General features: G+C 37.5%; 1 long non-coding RNA gene across 1 annotated transcript in view; it reads left to right on the top strand.

The window, feature by feature from the left end:
* LOC306660763 overlaps positions 1-20,433 on the top strand; it is a 51,795-nt gene that overhangs the window by 14,858 nt on the left and 16,504 nt on the right. The gene's annotated exons all lie outside the window — the stretch shown is intronic.

The raw sequence follows: 20,433 nt of genomic DNA, 5'->3' as shown, positions 1-20,433 counted from the left end.
TCATGGATAAAATTATTTCATGTTCAAAGAAGTTTGGGAGAATAAGAGTACTTTTTACTAAAATAACTCCCACCTTGCCACTGCCCTTGGTAGACATTTCTCTCTGTCTTTCTCTTTCACACGCATACACATGCACACACACTCAGAGTTATATTAACTCTGTGTTTTAGTCAGCTTTTTCACTGCTGTGACTGAATGATCTGACCAGGACAATGATAGAGGAGGTTAATTTGAGGGCTCACGGTTTCAGAAATGTTATCCTGTAGAAGGCCCACTCCGTTCCTCAGGGCTTGAGGTGAGGCAGAACATCATGGTGGAAGAGTGTGGCAGAGGGAAGCAGCTTGCACCACGGTGATCAGGAAGCAGAGAGACTCAGTCTCCATGCTCCAGATACAAAATATATACCCCACAGTCACGCCCCGATTCCAATCTTCTCCAGCCACACCCTTCCATTTTGATTAATCCCATCAGGGATTAATTCACTGACTGGGTTAAGACTCTTAAAACCAAATCATTTCTCCTCAGAACCTTCCTGCATTCTCTCACATGTGAGCTTTTGGGGGACATCTCACATCCAAACCATAACACTGTATTTCCTAATACACTTGAACCTTGTAGTTCTTTCTCCCTCCTTCCCTTCCTTCCTTCCTTCTTTTTTTCTTTCTTCCCTTCCTTCCCCCTCTCCTTCCCTCTCTCCTTTACCTTATCTTAATACACACATATTTATATCCCATTGGTGTTTTCTCCAAAAATTGCTGAATTTATTCTCTCCACTGTTTGAGGCTTTATGCTGTTCTGCCTCCAGCAATGGTCTGGAAATGAGTCCCCTGCTGCTAATCCTGCTGCTCTGGATCCATTCTTCACACAGTGGCCTAAGTGATTCCTGAAAATGTAGAAAATATAAATTATATCATAATATTCCTTTTAAGTACTTTTCACTGGTTTTGCACGACCCTCAAATTCACCCCAGCCTTTTTTCCTGTTAGGCCCACTTGAGGTGCCTGCTGCGGCCCCTCTCTCCTCCTCTCAGTTGCTGCCACTCCTTTCTTCTCATCTACAAACAGTAGCCCCACCAGCCTTCCCATCTTCCAAAAACAAGCCACACTGCTTCCACAAAAGGGATCAGCTTCCATCATAGTCTTCCCTCAGATGTTAATATGCTACTGTCTCTTTATCCTCCAGTCTCTGCTTAAATGTCACCTTTTCAAAGAGGTCTTTTCAACCATTCAAGTAAAAATAGATTCACAACCCTTCAAAGCATGAAATTTTCCCACACCATTCTGTTTTATTTTGTCATTAGTACTTACCACTCTCTGAAATTATTTTCTGATTTCTTTTCTTTTCTTTTTTTTATTTCTTTTGCGTTACTGGGGATCCAGCCCAGGGCCTTGTGCTTGCAAGGCAAGTACTCTACCAACTGAACTATCTCCCCTGTCCCTGATTTATTATTCTTATTACATTCTTTATTAATGTTTCCACTCCACTATCTTTTTCTGCTCTATCTCCAGCACCTACAAGAGTGCTTGATATTCAGTGATAGAAGAAAACAAAAATCTTAAGGATTAATGGATTAATTCCATGGTAAACCATGCAAAGATTAGAACTGAGAAAAATACATGGAAAATGAAATTTGAAAGTGGTCTTGCCCTTAGGAGGGAAAAATACAGAGTCCTGTTAGGGAACAGACAGATGAGAATGGGGAGAACATGAGGTTAAGAAGATAACTCTATAAAATGGGCCCATTGTGCTGTCCCCCACATGCTTTCTTTTCCAAGAAGAAATTTGCCTGCATTTCTGCCTGGCCAAAGTGGACAAGATATGTCACATTCCTCAGTAAATTACTTGTTAACTGCAGGAGAAATGCAGGCCCAAAATAATATTGATAAGAGGAATCCAAGTTACTCTGAATGGGTAGATTTTGTGATCAGATCCTGAAACTGGGAGATAAGGATAGTTCCTGTAATGGTTAATTTGAACTGTAACTTGATTGGATTAAGAGATGCTGATGATTAAGAGACTTCTGGTGTGTCGATGAGGGTGTGTCTAGAATGATTGGATGTGGGATAGCCAACTGAAGTGAAGACCCTCCCTGAAAGGGCAGCATCATCCAAAAAGATGGTGGGTTGGATGGAATAACAGTTGGAAGAACAAGGGAGCAGTAGTGGATGCAAGTTTGACTCTTCTTGATTGGGTTCTTGATTGCTGCTTCAATTGTCTGAGGATATCCGACTCTAACTTCTTTGCTCTTCCAAAGTAGACTCTGCCAGTAATTCTCCAGGGAGTTTCCAGAAGTCTTCCATCTTGGACTAGGGTAGCACTGTTGATCCCTCTTGTTTGGAGCTTCTGCCTCTTGGACTGCACAATTACTGGTTCTTCCAGCTCTCCAGCCTGCAGATGGCCACTGTGGACTATCCAGCTTCTGGTTGTATATGCCATTCTAATAAATTCCCCTTTCTATAATCATATTTCTTGTTGATTCTATTCCTCTAGAGAACTCTGACTAAAACAGTTCCTCCTAACAATAAAAGTTGTGAGAATGTATGGTTAAGAATCCAACTAGAACCAGTCAGCATGGACCAAGGTGACCTGGAGTTGCCATGGCAGTGGGCACTTGAAAGTCTGATGTCATCTTGCTCTCAGTAAAAGTCAAGAGTCGGAAGGGGTGGGAAGTTTCTCTGGAAACTTCTCTGGGATCCCCAATAAAACTGGAGTGCATGAGAGGCACATTGTCCCTCTCATCTCCAAGAGGACCCGTTCCCTCCCTTGAGAGTGTCCCCTTTCCCTTTTCCAATCCTTTCAATAAACTTATTTCTGTTACTGTGAGCAACATGTCTGAAATCTTTCTGACTTGATTGCAAGAATCAGTTTTAAAGGACAGGTCTTCGCACTTCCTCAGTTTCTCAGAAGCCAGGTCTGTAACTGTTGGAATCTTGGGGGCAGTTAGTTTATAAGATCATATCATGGAAAGTCTCCCCAACCCTGAGTTAGCCAAGACTCCCAACTGATGAAGGGCCACCTGCCTTTCTTCTTAGGCATTATATAAAAGGGCAGAGGTTTTTTTTTCCAAGTCTGCATGGCCTGATTTAAGGATGCTGGAAATGCACTTTATTCTGAAAGTCTCATATTCTTTCCTTTAGGATTGCATGACAGTCTACCATGCAGAGAGTGCTGAAGGACAGCTTTGTCTTCTTTTACAAGGCATGAATTCCTCGAAGGATTAAGGCAAAGGTGGAAGGCAGGGGGTGAGGATTGTTAGCTCAGGGCAGGAATTGAGCCTACAAGTTAAGTTTTATGTGGCCCAAACAAGTGTTTAAATATTTGAATTATTGCCAACATTTAAAAATTAAGAGGTTTTCAAGTAAATATCCCTCTCTTTATGTTGAAGCCAGGCCTACTTTCTCTCTTGGTGACTGTCTCGTGAAAGGACAGGCATCCTCTAAGGGCCTCCAATTCCTGCCTAATTCATGACTTTCATTGAGGTTACTTACCTCCTTGGGCTTTGCAGCCCCTCATTTTAGGCTTCTATCATCTCCTGCATAATAATGGTTTAGCTGAAAAAGTTTTCTTCTCAGCCATTTAGGCAAGACTTGTGAGTTTTATAATAGACAAGATTTTTTTTTTTTTTTTTTTCAAATAAGGCATTATGGTCATCTTTATGTTTATCATAGATGAATAATCTGAGTTTAGGAACTTAGAGATCTTCTAGGTACCCAATTATCAAATGAAAGAATTGCCTTATTTACTCTTGACAACAATCTTTTGAAGACAGTATTACTCTTCCTTTCTTGGGTTAGGAAATGGGTCCTCAAAAACATACAACTAGTAAGTGCAAGACTCTGGTCTCTATCTCACTGGAATTTATTTCTAAGTCCAGAGCTTTGTCTACCATACTATATTGCCTCTTTACAAGAAGGAAGGATTTTGCTGTGGTGAGCATCTTTCTCTACTCAGTTCTCCGGGCCTTATCTGTCCTGGGCTCTGACTCCAGGATAGGTCTGGGTCAGCTGTGTCATGGCTGTAAATGACCACGTAATGTGCCTCCCTTGATTTTGACCTTGGTCTCCTGGCCCATGCTCCTTTCTTGCAGGTGTTATTCTTTAGTTTGTACACTCTGTCTTGTTGACTCACAGGCTTTAATTTTGTTTTTTTCCTGAGTGTATTAGATTGCAACCTCACCTTCCCTTCTAGATTCCAGATACTCAAGTGGGATTGGAGAATCAGCAGCACAGCCTTCCAGGGAATTTGTTGGAAATGCAGCATTTCAGATTTCTTCCAAGGTACATTGAATCAGAATCTGCCTCTTAACAAATCTGTGGTACAGTTTTTATACCCACAAATTCTCACAAAACACCATTCTCCATGATCTCTTTCTCTGGCATCTTGGAATAGGTCTCCTTGGGTCTGCAGCTATCCTAACTCTTCCTCGCCAATTAAAACTTTTAAATAGTCCCTTGCATCTTTGCGTCCCTTCTAGTGGTCTGAGCTTCTTTTACTTCTTCTTAGACTCTTCTTGGCTGTCATATTTACTTGGATGACATTGAAAATACTGACATTATGTGTGCATATGCAGAAGACAGTATAAATTCAAGGAATAGATTTTTACCAAGATAATGAGAGTCTTAGTTTGTTTTTGTTGCTATGGCTGTGTTCCTGGGTAATTTATAAAAGAAAGAAATTTCTTTCTGATAGTTTTGGAGGCTGAAGTCCAAGAGCTTCGTGCCAGCATCTGCCTGGCATTTAACGAGGGTCATCTTGTTGTGTCATAATATGGCAAATAGTATCACATGAGGAGACAGAGCAAGGGTACCAGGTGGGGGCACTCCTCCTCTTCTTATAGTGCCATTATTGGGGTCTCACCCTCATGACCTCATCTAATCCTGGTTCTCAAAGTTACACCTCTAAATCTATTAACATTTGAATTTAGAGACTATTTCCAACACATGAATTTAGGGAGACACAATCAACCCATTGCATAGATTTATGAACCAAACATTCAAAAATAAGAAAGATTTTCAAAAAGGTATCATTTCAGAGCAAAAAGGAAAAAGGGAATTCCTTGTAATAATAACCAGTGAACTTAGGCATTTCTTAGTGACAATGTGCTAATACTTCATATTCATTTTTCTCACTTAATCCTCACAAAACTATAAATTTGGTTGATTATGATTCTCCCTTTTACAAATGAGGAAATGGATATACAAAGATGTTAATTAACTTGTCTCAGGCTGCGAAAGCAAGTGAATGGTAAATAGGCCTTTGATGCCAGTAGTGTAAGTAGCATGCCCAGGCAACTAATCACATCGCTGCATAAGGAATCCATATGAGCAATGAGCCTAAGTGTGAAGAAAAGCCTTCAACTGGTTGCAGCCTAAGTACTCCAAGTCAGTTAGAGCATAGTATCTAAGAAGGGAAGAAATGAAAAGAAGGATTGGCTATAGAATTTCTACATAAAGAAGAGTCTGAAATTCCTGGGGTGATAGAGAACAGGCAAAGTACTTGGGGAATTGTATGTAGTTTAGGTCAAATGGAGCATGGGTAGTAGGGCAGATCCTATAGGGCTTACCTGATCAACACGGTTCAGATTTAATTCTAAGAGCAGTAGGACCCTAGGGTAGGTATTACTGGTGCTCACCAGTATCTGTCTTTCTTTTATCCTTCCTGGGCACATGTAAGACTATGTGTCCCAGAAATCTTGCACCTGGGAGAGGGTTTGTCACTAGTGCTGGATAATAGACTGTAAGGACCAATATGGACTCTGATTAAGGTTCAGGTCCCTCACCCCAAAGATACATGTACCCAAGAATCTCTGAATATGATACCTCACATGGATAAAATATCTTTACAGATGTGATTAAGGACCTTGAGATAGGATGCTATCCTGAATTATCCAATGGGCCTGATGTAACTGTAAGGATCTTTATGAGAAGGAGCTATGATGACCTAATGACAGGGAAAAGGAAAGAAAGAAAGAGGAAGAGGGAGAAAGAGAGATATTTGAAGACACTATAATCCTGCCTTTGATGACAAAAGAATGGGCCTTGACCCAAGAAATATAGACAGTCTGTAGATGCTAGAAAAAAAACAAGTAGATCATTTCCTAAAGACACCAGAAGGAACCAGCTGACATCTGAACTTTTAGCCCAGTGAGATCCATTTGAGACATCTGATTTCCAAAGCTCCAAGATAACTGCTTTGTGTTATCTTATACAAGTATACCATGTACAACCATGGTAATTTGTTACAGCAGCAGTAGGAATACATATACTAATGCATATACTGAAGCAATGGATATCTGAAAAGATTTTGCATCCCTCTCTTCCTCCCAGCATTGAACATAGAAGCCCTGTAATGTCAGAATATAAAACTGATGTAACAGTTTTTGCTTGTTCTTTTTTTTTTTTTTTTTTTTTTTTTTGGTTATACTGGGGATATAGAACCGAGACAAGTATACTACCCTTGATCTATCAGAACTGCAGAACTATGAAATTGATCCAGTCTGGATTAATGATAAGGACAGTTGTGTGTGAAAGTCCCTGATCTAGACTTGAGTGAAAGATAACTTTATCTTAAATTATTGAGATTTTGCTTTTGTTATAGAAGCATTCACCTATGCTATCTTAACTTACATGAAGTTATTGATGACTTTTAAGTAGGCAAGTGACACAGGCAGATTTGCACTTTTGCCACATTTGAACTGTGGTGAGAACAGATTGGAGGTATGCAGTGTGGATAAGTCTTAGTAGAACATCATAAGCCTGCAGAGAAAGATAACCAAACTAAACTAAATTGGGGTGTGGATAAAGAAGAAAAAGACAGTTTGGAAAATATTTTTTTTTAAATCAAGTCAACAAGATTTGCTGATGAATTGAATGTGGGAGTTGAGGAAGAAGGAAGCATCAAGGATAGCCAAGTTTCTTGTTTGGGTGGTGGAGAGTGGAACAAGTCACTGAAAAGGAGGACATAATTAATTTTGGTTTGACCACAAAGTCCTACTTACTATCCACATGAAGGTATATTGTGGGAAGTCAAATATATAGATAAGAAGCTCAGTGAGTACTCTAAGTTTGGGGTTACATTTGGAAGTAATAAGTATATAGATGGTAATTGAGTCCATTTGTTGATTTATTTAGTGTTTGAATGTTTACTCTGTGCAAAGCACTATTCTGAACACTGGAGATTTAGCAGCGAAAAAGTTACTCATTGCAGCTTGCATTCTTATTGATGATCAAATTATCCCATTTTTCTTCTCTTTCTTTCTTTGCTAAAGTTTATTTTATTGTAATATATGTGTAATATCCAGTAACTGAAAAAATAATCAGATAGAAATCATCAAATATAAAGAATTTAGAAATGATGACTAATAAAGTTGACATAGTTTTTTTTGTGTGTGTGTGTGTGTGTGTGTGTGTGTGTGTGTAGAACATTGCTCAAATAGATATAGAACATGTTGTTTTGTTTTGGTTTGTTTTCCCAGTACAATTGGAACTGTTTCATCTTTTGTCAGTGGATCTTTAGATTAATGTCTAAATCTTTTCACCATGACCTTAACAGTGTTGGACAACTTCCTTGTTAAGTAATATGGTAAAATGTTCTAAAATCATCTTGCACACTCTTTGTCCCAGACATTTTGTTTTGTTTTGGTGAGATAGTATTTTTTTAATGAAACTCTGGGCTGGAAAAGGGTTGTTGTTCTTTGGTTAGTCATGGTTTTGAGGTCTTTTCATTAGACTAAATTAGGAATTATTTTTTAAGATAAAGTTAATGAAAATTCCTACTGTATCTTCCAATTTAAATCAAGGATAGAGTTTTATTTAACCTCTTCTAATACCTAAATCCCCAATCCCCTTCTTTCTCTTTTAAGGATAACAATCTTCACTTTGAGGGCACAGGAATAATTCAATGAGCCCATCACAGATCTGTAGCACTACCCAAATAAACACTCACAAAATGCACTGGTTCCTCCAATGTGAGAGTCTTCTTATTTTTAAAGCTGGCAAAAAATAGGGAGAAGTGTCAGGTTAAGCATTTACCCTGCCTTTCCAATATTGTATCATTGAACAGTGAATTGATAGAGGAGGGCTAGTTTTTTTTTTTTTTTTTTTTTAATAGAAATGTTCTAGGAAATAATGACGGAATAATAAGGCTGCAATATTATCTCTTCCTCCCTCCCCCCTTTCTCACTGATTCACACAAAGGATCAAGACCCTGAGCACCAATAACTTCTTATAAAATTAAAAGAGAGAGACAATGTGTCTCTTGGTAGGAAAATATGCCATCTATAAAGTAGTCTTGTAAAAAAACATTCAAATCTGAATCTGATCATTCCTTAGATCTAACAACAGGAACAATAGAAAATGTGGGAACCTTCTAGTGGCAACATAGAGATGCAATTAGCAAAATCTAGATGCAGAGAAACCTAAAGATCTCTAAAGATAAATGACTCAGTCTTTTTTATTTGTACATATTAATTATACAGAATAATGGGTTTCATTGGAGCATATTTGTACTTGCATATAACATACTTTTAATTTTATCTACCCACCATTACCCTCCCTTGCCCTCCCATTCTCCTCCACCATTCCTATCTCTTATCTAATGATGATTCAGTCTGACTTATAAATATCAAGAGAATACAATGGAGACACTATTGATTAAAACGGACTTATGAGACCATCAGTCACATTCAGTGTGCTAAACTGGCAAATAAGAGGAAAAAATTGAGCAATTATCTTGGGCTTCCTTTTAAATTACCATAAGAGTAGACTTTCTCCTCCCTGTTCCTGGCCACTGCACCTGCCTTCCGTCATCTTTTCCAGCATATATTTTGGTCATTGGCATATATTTTTGAACACTGAATGAACTCCATGGAGTTTTTTTTTTAATTTTTTTTCCCAATTGATGAAGACTTCATAATGCTAATCCACTATTACTGATAACAATGGTGGTAATAATACCATGACAAGTTTCTTGAGTACCTCTAGTGGGCAAGGAACTGTGTATTATCTCATTGACTATTCAAGAGATGCTAATGTAGGTTCTTCATTATTCCCATAGTGCTGATGAGGAAACAGAAGCTTTGAGAAGTTGGATAATTGCTCATGATCCCACAGTCAATATCAAGCTAGAGACTTGCAACTGAGAATATGATTCCCTGCTGACCAAGGAGATTACCTTCCCATGTACTTAATTAACAATAAACGTAAAGGAAAAGATTGCCTTTTTGGTTACATGCTCTCCGACACCATAAATATAGTCAAGTAAGAAACTCCCTAGCCTCGAATGTGAATAACATGAGTAGGAAATACAATGAAATAGGCACCCTTTTCAGCTGAGGGATCCTTGACTTTCATGTAGACTGGAGTTCTGCTTTAAATGACTTGCCATTTCAGGATTGCTACAGGGATCCTGCTGGTAGTGAGGAATGTTTTAGTCTAATAATATTAACCTGAATATATAAAATGTGCTATCTAGGGACAAAATGTACTTTTGCATTAGAGAATAAGAAAGGAAAAAAAATTAAAAACTAGAGCAGAGAGGTAGAAAGGTGAAAAGGAAAATAGGTTATGGAAATGAGAAGTCAGATTGGGAAATAAGCTTGATGGATAATTAGTGAGGGGGGGGGCAGATGTAAGGTTGGGCTTACTTTGCAAACTGCACACGACATGGAACTGCAAGCTGTACAAAGTTTTTTTTTTTTTTTTTCATAGCGTACTGATGATTTAAACACTGGTAATATGTTTTAGAAGCATGGGAGGCCACTGCACAGATGAGATAAAGACATTTATCTTAGGCCTGTTTAACACATGACCTCTGGGTTTTGGCATTTAACTATGGCTCACTGGGGATCATTTGGGAGATACTAGCAATTATCTCAGACTCTGCTCTCTTCAGCACACATCAGAATTTGTCATTGTTTTACCAAATCCTGATGTCATGGAGGGGGCCTTACAAAATGAGAATAAATTGGAATCATTGATCTCCAACAGCTTTTCTTGAATCTGTGAGCCAGTTAGCCCTGGGAGTATGGTTGGCAAATGCAAATGGATTCTATTTTTTTTTTTTTAGAACTGGGGATCAAACCCAGGGCTTTGCAAATGCGGGGCAAAGACTTTGCCACTGATCTACACCTCAGCCCAGCAAATGGATTCTTAAGTTGTGTATTAAAACATACCTAGGTGTGCTGTATTATGGTACCTATATGTTCTTTGGACAACTTTTTTTTTGCTCTTGTTTTAATGACTGAATATTAACTCTTATATTGAGTGCATGAATTATACATAACTGATAGCAAACTAATAATGACAATATTTTGAGCACAGAAAATACTGGCTTAAGTAAATTTAAGATATGAATGAGAATAACAAGGATGAACTGGGACAAATAATTCAAAATTCAAACAATGCTAATGAAATCTCTTGTCATATGAACCGTAGGATCAGTATCCCTGGATCCTATCCCTGTGTCATACATTCTAATAGTTACTGATATCTTTGGTTATACATCTGACTGCTTAAAAATTCACAGCCCAGAAATCAAAAGGTTGTGTTTTCGCACCTCTATCTTCTTCTCCAATTCAAGGAAGCCTGGGAAAGAAAGGGGAAATCCTGGGGAATGATATTGACCAAATTATATTGTTATATTGTGTGCATGTACAAATATGTCAAATTCCATAATGTACAGTTACAATTCACCAATAAAAATATGGAAAACAAAAGATGATGTGATGTGATACTTACCATAAGGGACTTGATTTACTCTTGGCCTTAAGTTCTCCTCCCTCCCCAAAAAATGAGAATATTCTGGTTTGGGTATATGGTGTCCCCACAAAAGCTGATGTATGAGACATGCAAGAAAGTGTAGAAGTGAAATGATTGGGTTATGAGGGCCTTAACTCAATCAGTGAATTAATCCTCTAATGAATCCCATTAGAGTGGTAACTGAAGGAGGGTAGGGTGTGGCTGGAGGAGTTGGGAACCCGAGGGCATGCCTTGGGGTATATATTTTGTATCCAGCAAGTGTAGTCTCTCTGCTTCCTGATTGTCCTGTGAGCCTCTTTGGTCCACCACACTTGTCCATCATTTTCCACCATGATGTTCTGCCTTATCTAGAGCCCTGAGGAATGGAGTTGGTCATCTATGGACTGAGACCTCTGACCCTGTGAGCCCCCGATTAAACTTTTTCTCTTCTACAATTGTTCTTGTCAGGATTTTTGCAATTCAAAGCTGACTAAAGCAGAGAAGAAGTAGAATTGACAGCCTCTGGAATACTTTGATTGTCATTTAGCTACCAGTTTGTGTACCTGGTTTATAAACACAGTAACCTCATGGAATAACAAGAAACTGAATACCTTAGGGGCCCAATAAATGTAGTTTGTGACTTGATTAAATGCATGCACTCTTTTCAGAATGCCTTATGCAAACACATAAAGTTCAACCCAGGTAGTCGCTGTTCCTTAGGCTTTGAATTGAGCCTTGTCTACTTTGATTGTTCTATGGAACAACAGGACCCCACCCTGAAGTCCAGCAGGTCATAGATCATAGAATTTCCTCTCTGCAAGGTCAGAAGTCATTGCATTTTCTATTATGGTGGTTTATTATGTTAAAACTCCTCCACCCCATGAACAAGATCACTTCAAACACATGGACCTAAATGAAAAACAAAAGCCATCCCACATAAATCAGTTTCAGACAGGTTTCTTAAAGAGATCTTTGTTTATGAACTTGAACTTAATTTTTATACAAATCCTTTACTTTTGTTGTTGACATTCTCAAAATCATTTAAACATTTAATACGTAGACATCTCTGATTCTCATAAAGGATTATCCTGTTCACTATATTTTCTTCATTCCTCTTTGTGTTATAAAATATAAAAATTATACCAACTCATCTGTTTTAAAACTGAACTAATGTGTTAACCACTAGCTATATGGATCCATGACTGAATACTCAAAATGTTGCGCATATGAATTGAGATGTGTTATAAGTGGAAAATATATAACATTTCAGACAGTATAATAAAAGTGTAAAATATTAATTTTTACATTGAATGTATACTTAGGTGATAATAGTTGAGATATGTCAAGTTAAATAAAATACCATTAAATTAATTCATTATTGTTTTAGATGTTATTACTATAATATTTTAAATTAAATATTTGATTCACATATTTCTATTAGAAAACATTTTTATAAACAATACAGATCATTATCAATATGTCATGTTCAAAGTAGAAAGTTAACAAATCAGACTCTTTAGTTCAATGATTTTATTCTGTCAATAGTTTTAAGGGCACAAAACACTGTCTATTTTTTGCACATTTCTTGAAGACATGCAGTGATTTTTTTCCAATTACAGTGGTTTTTAATGTGTGCTCAATAGATATTTCTTAAGCAAATCAATAGATAAACAGAATGTAGTAATTCTTCAAAAGTGAGAAAAAAAAATCAGAAACCTAACAATTTACACAACTGTCATTTTTATTTCAAGAGCTACTTTTCAGTAAAATAAGTAAGCTCATTTGCTCATAAAGAAGTGAGTAAACTATTTACTTTTTGGAAAGGATTTTTGACACTTGCTCCAGATTAGAGAATGAGTGATTGAAATTCCAATTTACATTTTCTAGAGCGACACAACAATGAAAGCTCTTGATGCTTCATTTTGACAGTGGTTTTAAGAGAGTGAGATGGTATGTACCTAAAAACACATGAATTATACCTGGATTTTGTTTTTTACTGATATAATCCTGTCTTTCCCTTAATGAAAGTGGAAACTTGAAATATCACCAGAAAGTTGACCCCCAGAACTCTATGAGATTGTAAAAGTTGCATCTCTCATTTCCGACTTTATGACTTCAAGACTTGAAGAAGTTATAAAGGAAATGCTAACAGCTTTGAAAGAGATTGTCTGTGACTGGTTATTGTGTGACTAGGAGGACTTGCATAATGTTATCTTGACTGGTGTGAAAGAAGACTTATGTAATCATCAGGAGGAAATTTTACAGAATTGGCAGGTGTAAAAACACTAGGAATCCAATTGTCCTTTCCCTAGGAACCTGATGCCCTCATTTCCCCTTGGAACCTGATGCCCTCATTTCCCCTAGGAACCTGATGCCCTCATTGGTAATCTTAGCTGCATTCTTGAAGGTACACATATTTCAATCAGGGAAACCAGATGGATCATTTTCTTAAGGGCCCAGAAAAATGGTTATCTCAAACATGAAGGTACTTACCACTCTTCCTCTACCTAGGGTACTCCAGTGGCTTCTTACTTGTTCTCTAACACATGGTGCCATTCAGTATTGTTATTGGTGATAGATGCTGAGACTCATTCATCTTCATTTCTATTGCGGTGCCTGGTATGTAGTAAATGTTCAATAAATGGCTAAAGAAGAAAGAGAAGGGGAGGAGGAATGAAAAGCACCTGAGCGTGTCTTGCCTCTGAGCAGAATCATTTTAAGAAGCATTTTAATGGGAAAGAAGAAAAAGTTGGGGGGCTATGTTGAGTGGTGGAGAGGCATGGGAAGTCTCCAGATCCCTATTTTGTTCTGACATGCACATGTACTTTACACAGATCACTGGTTATTCTCCCAATTTCCCCCCAGCCAAACACACCTGTCATTTGAATAAGCAAATGTTTCAAAGAAATTGTACTATGATTAAATTCCTCTCAGGCTGAGTTTTCTACATACCGATTCCAGATGAACTTTTCCTAGGTGCACTTGGGAAAATGTTGATAAGCAAAGCATGTTTATTGTTCATTTGAGAATATAGATAGAATGGGATTTTGGGTTTTTGTTTCTGTTTTTTTTTTATATGCTTGTATAGCTGGGACTCTTTTAAAACATCTTCTTTATATTGAATATGCTGGTATTCTAGATGTTCTTTCTTTTTTCACTTTTTTCTCAGCAGGCAAACCTGAATGAGACTTTTCAGTTATTAAAAAATAGACATAGTCTAGAGAAGCTTAGAGTCTAATGTGATCGAGAGACAAATTGTAATATAGCATTTAAATAATGCATGTAAGCAAACAAGTGAAGCAGGTTATCGTTTCTCAGATACCAAAGCAAAGAATTTGGTTCTACAGTATTCCTTGGTTCTCTTCTTTTCATGGAAGGATGGAACCTGAACTGGAATCAGTAAATTCTTGTTTGAATTTGGATTTCAGATTCGACTTTCTTCTTTCTCCTCTTCCTCCTCCTGTATCTCCTTTTTATGAGAGAAATGCAGATGGAGGTGGAAGGACTGGAAGAACTCCATCATGTCTTCTAGACTCCCACCACTTTGGGCCTCTGCCTAATGGATCACTTGGTGGAAATGGTGGGACATGGAAAGGGTGTAACATGACAATAGAAAATTGATATTAGGTTTGAGCAATGCCAAAAGCATGGAAAGCTTGTGTCCTGATTTTTAACTTGTAGAATTTTTCTTTAGTGGTCCCTGAACCATTTGGGGTAAGAGCAGATAAGTAAAAAGACAAGTATTATATAGTTAACAGAAAATATGAGAGAATATCGATGTCTTCCCACATTTAGCGTATGGGTTGAAGAAGTCCTCATATGCTCCCCTGCATGTGAAGAGGCCCAGGAGACCAAGAAAGGCTTAGAGTGGGAATAAGGAGGTTTCAGAGTACACATCTGCACTACAAGGTCCTCAGTCCCAGCAGCAGATAGCAGCATGAAATACAAAGATATCCAGCAGGACTATTGTTCGTGTTTCCACATGAGACTATAATGGTCCAATAGATCACCCAATAGATCACCTATTGGACATAGTCAGAAACATCAAATACATTTTAAAAACATAAAAATATATTGATGGGCTAACAGCAAAATCAGGAATACAAAGAAAAGAGACAAAGCTGTGAGTTTCACTGAGAACATTTGAAATACTGAGAGAATTTGAACTTGAAGATTAGATAGAGAATAGAAACCAGAAAAATAAGCAAGTCCCAAGCCAGTCCAGGGTGGACAGACAAATAGAAAGTTTCCTTCCTTACCCTTATCACATCCAGCTTGAAGCTGTAAATGCCTTCCATGTGAACTAGAAATAAATCCATTTGGCCTTCTCTCTTCTCCACAAGGAGAATGTGAGGAAATTGTCTTTCTCAAATGTTGAGTGGAGTGGAAGGGAAAATTCTCTGCTGGTAGCTGCAATTATTAGAAAAAAATAATTATAAAATGCTTACATTTTTGTGGCATCTGGTTCTTGGTTTAAAAACCTAAGTGTGATGTCTCAGTTCTGACCAGAGACAACTATGAAGTCTCCTACCTGAGAGGCCACACGGGGAAAGCTGCCCTCCCTGGCCAGACTCAGTGCAAGTTCAGTGCCCTGCAGTCTCTTATGGGAATTACAGTTGGGACCTCAGACCCCCTGGACAGTCACTTTCTTTCACATATTTACATTCCCAGTCCCTTTATTCCCAGATGTCTTTATCTTTTTTATTTTTGGGGGTAGAGGGATTGAACTCAGGGGCACTCGACCACTGAGCCACATCCCCAGCCCTATTTTGTATTTTATGTAGAGACAGGGTCTCACTGAATTGTTTAGCGCCTTGCTTTTTCTGAGGCTGTCTTTGAACTCATGATCCTCCTGCTTCAGTCTCCTGAGCCGCTGGGATTACAGGCGTGTGCCACTGTGCCTGGCCTCAGATGTCTTTATTTGAGGTCTAGGTGGAAGTCTTCAGATGCCTTGTGGAGACCTTCTCTGTGGAGAGAGAAGGGATGTTGAAGATGCTTGCTTCACTTTGACACAGTACCCAGTACTTTCCCACTCTCAGTCCTTCCTCTCTGACTCCAAAGTCCATAAAGCTGTTGGAGCCTGTAGTTTTAGGTGCCCTCAACAGTGAGACCTTCCCCACTACGATCTGATCTACTTGACTTTTCATCATAGACCATTTCACAGGGAAAATGGAATAGGAAGAGCGGGAGCTCCTTTCAGTTTTAGACTTTTGCTTATACCATCTCAGAAAATGATTAATGGTATAACTCCTCCATTTTGGCTGACTGCTTAAATTGACTATTCTACCAGATAACTCATCTTTCTGACACTTCAGGTAAGTTTCAGTTATCTTCGGAATGTTTAAAGAAACAGGAATTATAAAGCAGAAGCAGAAGAGAGTATTTTAAGAGGCTGATTTGGGAAGGAACCAACCACAATAACTAGAAATAAAAGAGATAATAATGGAAATTTTTTAAAAATTTCAAAAATTAATATGCCAGTACATCACAATTTAACTGCATAACATCAAATACAAAAAGAAGATTTTAAAAGCCTCTCAAGAGAAGACAGAATTCCTCCAAAATAAAGTTGGAATGACAGTTGTTCTCAAGAACAATAGTGAAAGCAAAAGGCAGTCAAAGTGCCTTCCTTAAGCTATAAAAAGTGTACATCTAAAACTCTTAAATCCAGAATTCTGCATTCAGCATAGCTATAGAAAAAGGATATTTTAATTAAAAACCAAAGTTTTTCTAACAAGGTGCAATATTCCACAGGATGTTCTTCAGGCACAGGGAAAGGAATTTCAAACAAACAAGCAGGAAAGGCAAGGAGAACCACAAACCAACAGAAAAAATTGAATAAGTAAATGTAAACAGTATTAACTCTACAAACAAGAACATTAAAGTGTGTAGACCGACAGGGCTTTTTCTTTCCTCCTTGGGCACTTAGACTGCAGTTCCTGTTCTTCCTCTGAACCAGGATTAAGAAGCATGGGGAGTTTGGGACTTCAGCTTTACCCACTCTGATGCTGCTGACAGGTATGTGGTTCACTGTGTCTCTCTCCCATCGATGTGGTTGGAAATCAATTCAGAAACAGTTCAGTTTACAAATGTAGTTTCCCACCAGGTGTGGTGGCGCCAGATGTGGTGTTATACAACTGTAACCAGAGACTTGGGAGGTTGAGGCAGGGGGAATTGTAAATGTGAAGCTAGTCTGGACAACTTAGCAAGACCCTGTCTCAAAATAGAGTAGAGTGGCCTTGAGTTTGATCCCCAGTACCAAAAACAATAACAACAAAAACAGTCGCCCCCCCCCCCATAAAACCAAAACCAAAACCAAAGCAACAACAACAACAAAAAGCAACCACAATAAAAGGAAGGAAGGAAGGAAGGAAGGAAGGGAGGGAGGGAGGGAGGGAGAGAGGGAGGAAGTTTATCCAGATTCCTGAATACCATGTAGGAGGAGGTTTGTCAGAGTTATACCTAACCCAAGTCAGAATGTGAATATTAAGAAATTAATTTTTGTTTCATTAACCCCTAGAGCATTATCTTTGTGGCTACTATCATAGTCAGCTAATCAATATTAACAAATAAAAACCAAGATAGAATTAAAGTGCAAAACAATAGCCTTGAAATTGGGATAAGGTAATTTAAGTGTTCTAAGGTGTTAGTCAGATGGAGAATAAACTATTGATTCTTTAGATTTTGGTAAGTGAATTTGTTAAAATTTCTAGCACAGAAATAGAATGTGTAACATTGGAAGAAGTAGAAAATAATAACATTAAATGTCAAAGGACTACTTAGTTTTTCCAAAAGAGAAACAAGAAAAAACAATAGCAAATGCAAAACAAATACACAATACAAAGTCGATGACAGAAATCATTAAAGTGTATTAGTTATTATAATAAACAGGGAAAACCTCAAGCAGAGTGTAAAAGTGGTCTACATACGTTTTAAAAATCCAGCATGTGCCATAAAGAAGAGTGCTCTAAAAAAGATGCAGAAAATCTGGTAGTAAAGAATTATAGAGTTGTAAAAGAATTGAAAAAGAAATAAAAACAGAAGAAAGATATAGAAATTTTAATATAAGCAAAATAGATTTAAAAAAAGATATTATTAGAGAAAAAGAATGTCATTAAATTGAAAACTATTTCAGTTTTCCATGGAGATATTAAAATTCAAAGCAAAGGTATTATTAGTAGCAGAATCTCAAAATAACTTTAAGATATTGTACAACTACAATGTGAGGCAGATAATCACCCACTATAGAGTCATTGTTGGAGCTCAGTAATGATGGATCAAGGAGAAAACATGCTAAGTAGAAAAAAGATACAAATATCAAATTTATTGTTTTTAGTCTAATAGAAATGTGTTAAATACTACATGCAAAAACTGAGAACATGCATTCTTTTCTTACTGCACTTTGAAATCTATTGAAATTAACTTCCTCTTGAAAGTTTCAATTTCAAAGAATTGGTATAGTATGGACCAACTTTTTTATTAAATTGCAATTAAATTAGAAGTTAAAAAAATAACTAGAACTGTCCCAAATATTTGCACATTAAGAAATTGACTTTAAATTACACATGGGACAAAATGGAAATGGAAATTAGAAAATATTTAGAACTGAAAGGTTTAAACCATTAAAACGTATTACATACTAACTTGTAGAATACAATTAACAGATCTCTCCAGAGAAAATGTCATTACTTTATTTTTCTCTTAGGAAAATGAAGGCATGAAAAATACTGAATTAAGTACCTTTTAAGTCAGTTTTGCTGTGGTAACATGCAGTATCTTAGTGCCTGACATTGACAATTGCTCATTTCCTTCTGACATAACATGTAAAGATGGTCCCTGATTTACCATGATTTGACTGATGCTTTTTTTCTTTAATTTAAGATGATGTGAAAGTCATACATATTCACTAGAAATGGTACTTTGAATTTGATCTTTTCCAAGTCTGCAATTTGTGGTATGATACTCTTTCTTGTATTGGGCAATGGAGTCTCTCCCTCAGCCATGCATCTTGAGGGTAAATAACTGATAGAGCGCCGTGTTGCTGAGCTGTTATGCTCTGTAGGTTAGGTGTATTAAACACATTTTTTGACTGAAGACATTTTCAACTTATGATGGATTTATCAGCTGCACATGTTAGATGGAAGCCAGGCCTTGGTCTGCCCCAGTGTTGGTCTGCTGTGTAACTCTGGTTCATGTATCTTCTCATTCCAGAATCCAGGCTAAAGAAGTTTCGAAAGAGATCAGTCTATTCTTGTACTTAAGGACAAGGTGAAGAACAAGAGAGCTGGTGGAAAATCATTTATACCTTAAGCTTTTACTCAAAACTGTTCCACTGTCAAAGCAAGTCTAGGCCCAAGCCCAAAGTCAAAGTTTTGACATGAATTAAAGGAAATAAATTGCTGTCTGCTACCTTGATTCATTTTCCTTTTGCAGTCAAAATGTATTTACTCCTAGCTATAAGATAGTAACCTTGAATATTTTGTTTCAATCTTGTCATCAAGCTCAAAATTTGGGGTTTCATGATGGTCTTTGTCCCAGATGAGGATCTAGAGATCTTTCAAAAAGGCATTTTTCTCAAATACATGATCAAGGGATAGTGAACAGTAAATTCAACCCTTGGAAAAAGAATAAGAAATGTTACTTGATTAGACCTTATTTTGCTAGATCTACTATTTTCCCAGGTGCTGATATCGTCTCTCTGAAAGAACAGTCATTTCTGTTATCCATCTTGGCCTTATCACAGAAATGTATTGTATAACATGCATCTTGGGAGCCGATCTTGCTTAGATGTTTCCCCTCCTTCTAGAGATCTGGGGTCCAGAAGTTGTTTCACACCTTAATACTCACAAACTTTTTTAAGCCAACTTGTGGCATTAAAACTGTGGGGTTTTAAAAATAATTTTATTTCAATCAGAAATGTGTTCTGTTCTTTGGAGATGTGTTTTTCTCTCAAGACTTACAGATAACGTGAGCCATGAGCCTTCAAAGAAATTATTGGGAATTCCTGCTGCTAAGAAGTGTTTTTATCCAACTGGCATGATTTTCTAGAAGTCAGTTTAAACCATTCAGTGTTTTTAACAAAGGATATGAAGGGCAATGCCTTTTACTTGAGCACGTATCTTAATGTGAGATTTTGTTGTTCAGAGCATTTACTTTTTATCGATTGATTGATTGATTGGTACCAGTAATTGAACTCAGGGGTGCTCAACCACTGATCCACATCCCCAGCTCTTTTTATTTTTTATTTTGAGTTAGAGTTTTGCTAAGTTGCTTGGGGCCTTGCTAAATTGCTGAGACTGACTTTGAACTTGTTATCCTCCTGTCTCAGCCTTCAGAGCCACTGGGGTTACAGGTGTGCACCACTGCACGTGGCTCTATTTATTTTTTACTAATGAGAAGTAGTTCTGTTTTCCAACTCTTCAATCCAGAGAACTGGTTCTCTAATTTCTGTCTTTCCTGCATGCAAAACGGTGTACTTCTTTTCTGAGCACATTTGACAATTCAGAGGAAAAGAAGTAATGCAGTAATGTTAGCAACATTCTGTTTGGAAACCTCTTCTCCCAAAGCCACTCTTTAATGAGAAGATAAATTATCTACTTCCCACGTTATTGCAGATGACCATTTGCTAAATATTTTGCCATTTCCAACCATAGGTCACCATCTTCCCAGCCTCCAATAATAGTTTGCAACTAGTCTC

The sequence above is a fragment of the Sciurus vulgaris genome, assembly GCF_902686455.1.
Source record: "Sciurus vulgaris genome assembly, chromosome: 5".
Classification (NCBI taxonomy): Eukaryota; Metazoa; Chordata; class Mammalia; order Rodentia; family Sciuridae; genus Sciurus; species Sciurus vulgaris.
The sequence above is the reverse complement of the archived record's forward strand: the minus strand, read 5'-3'. Positions and strand labels throughout refer to the sequence as shown.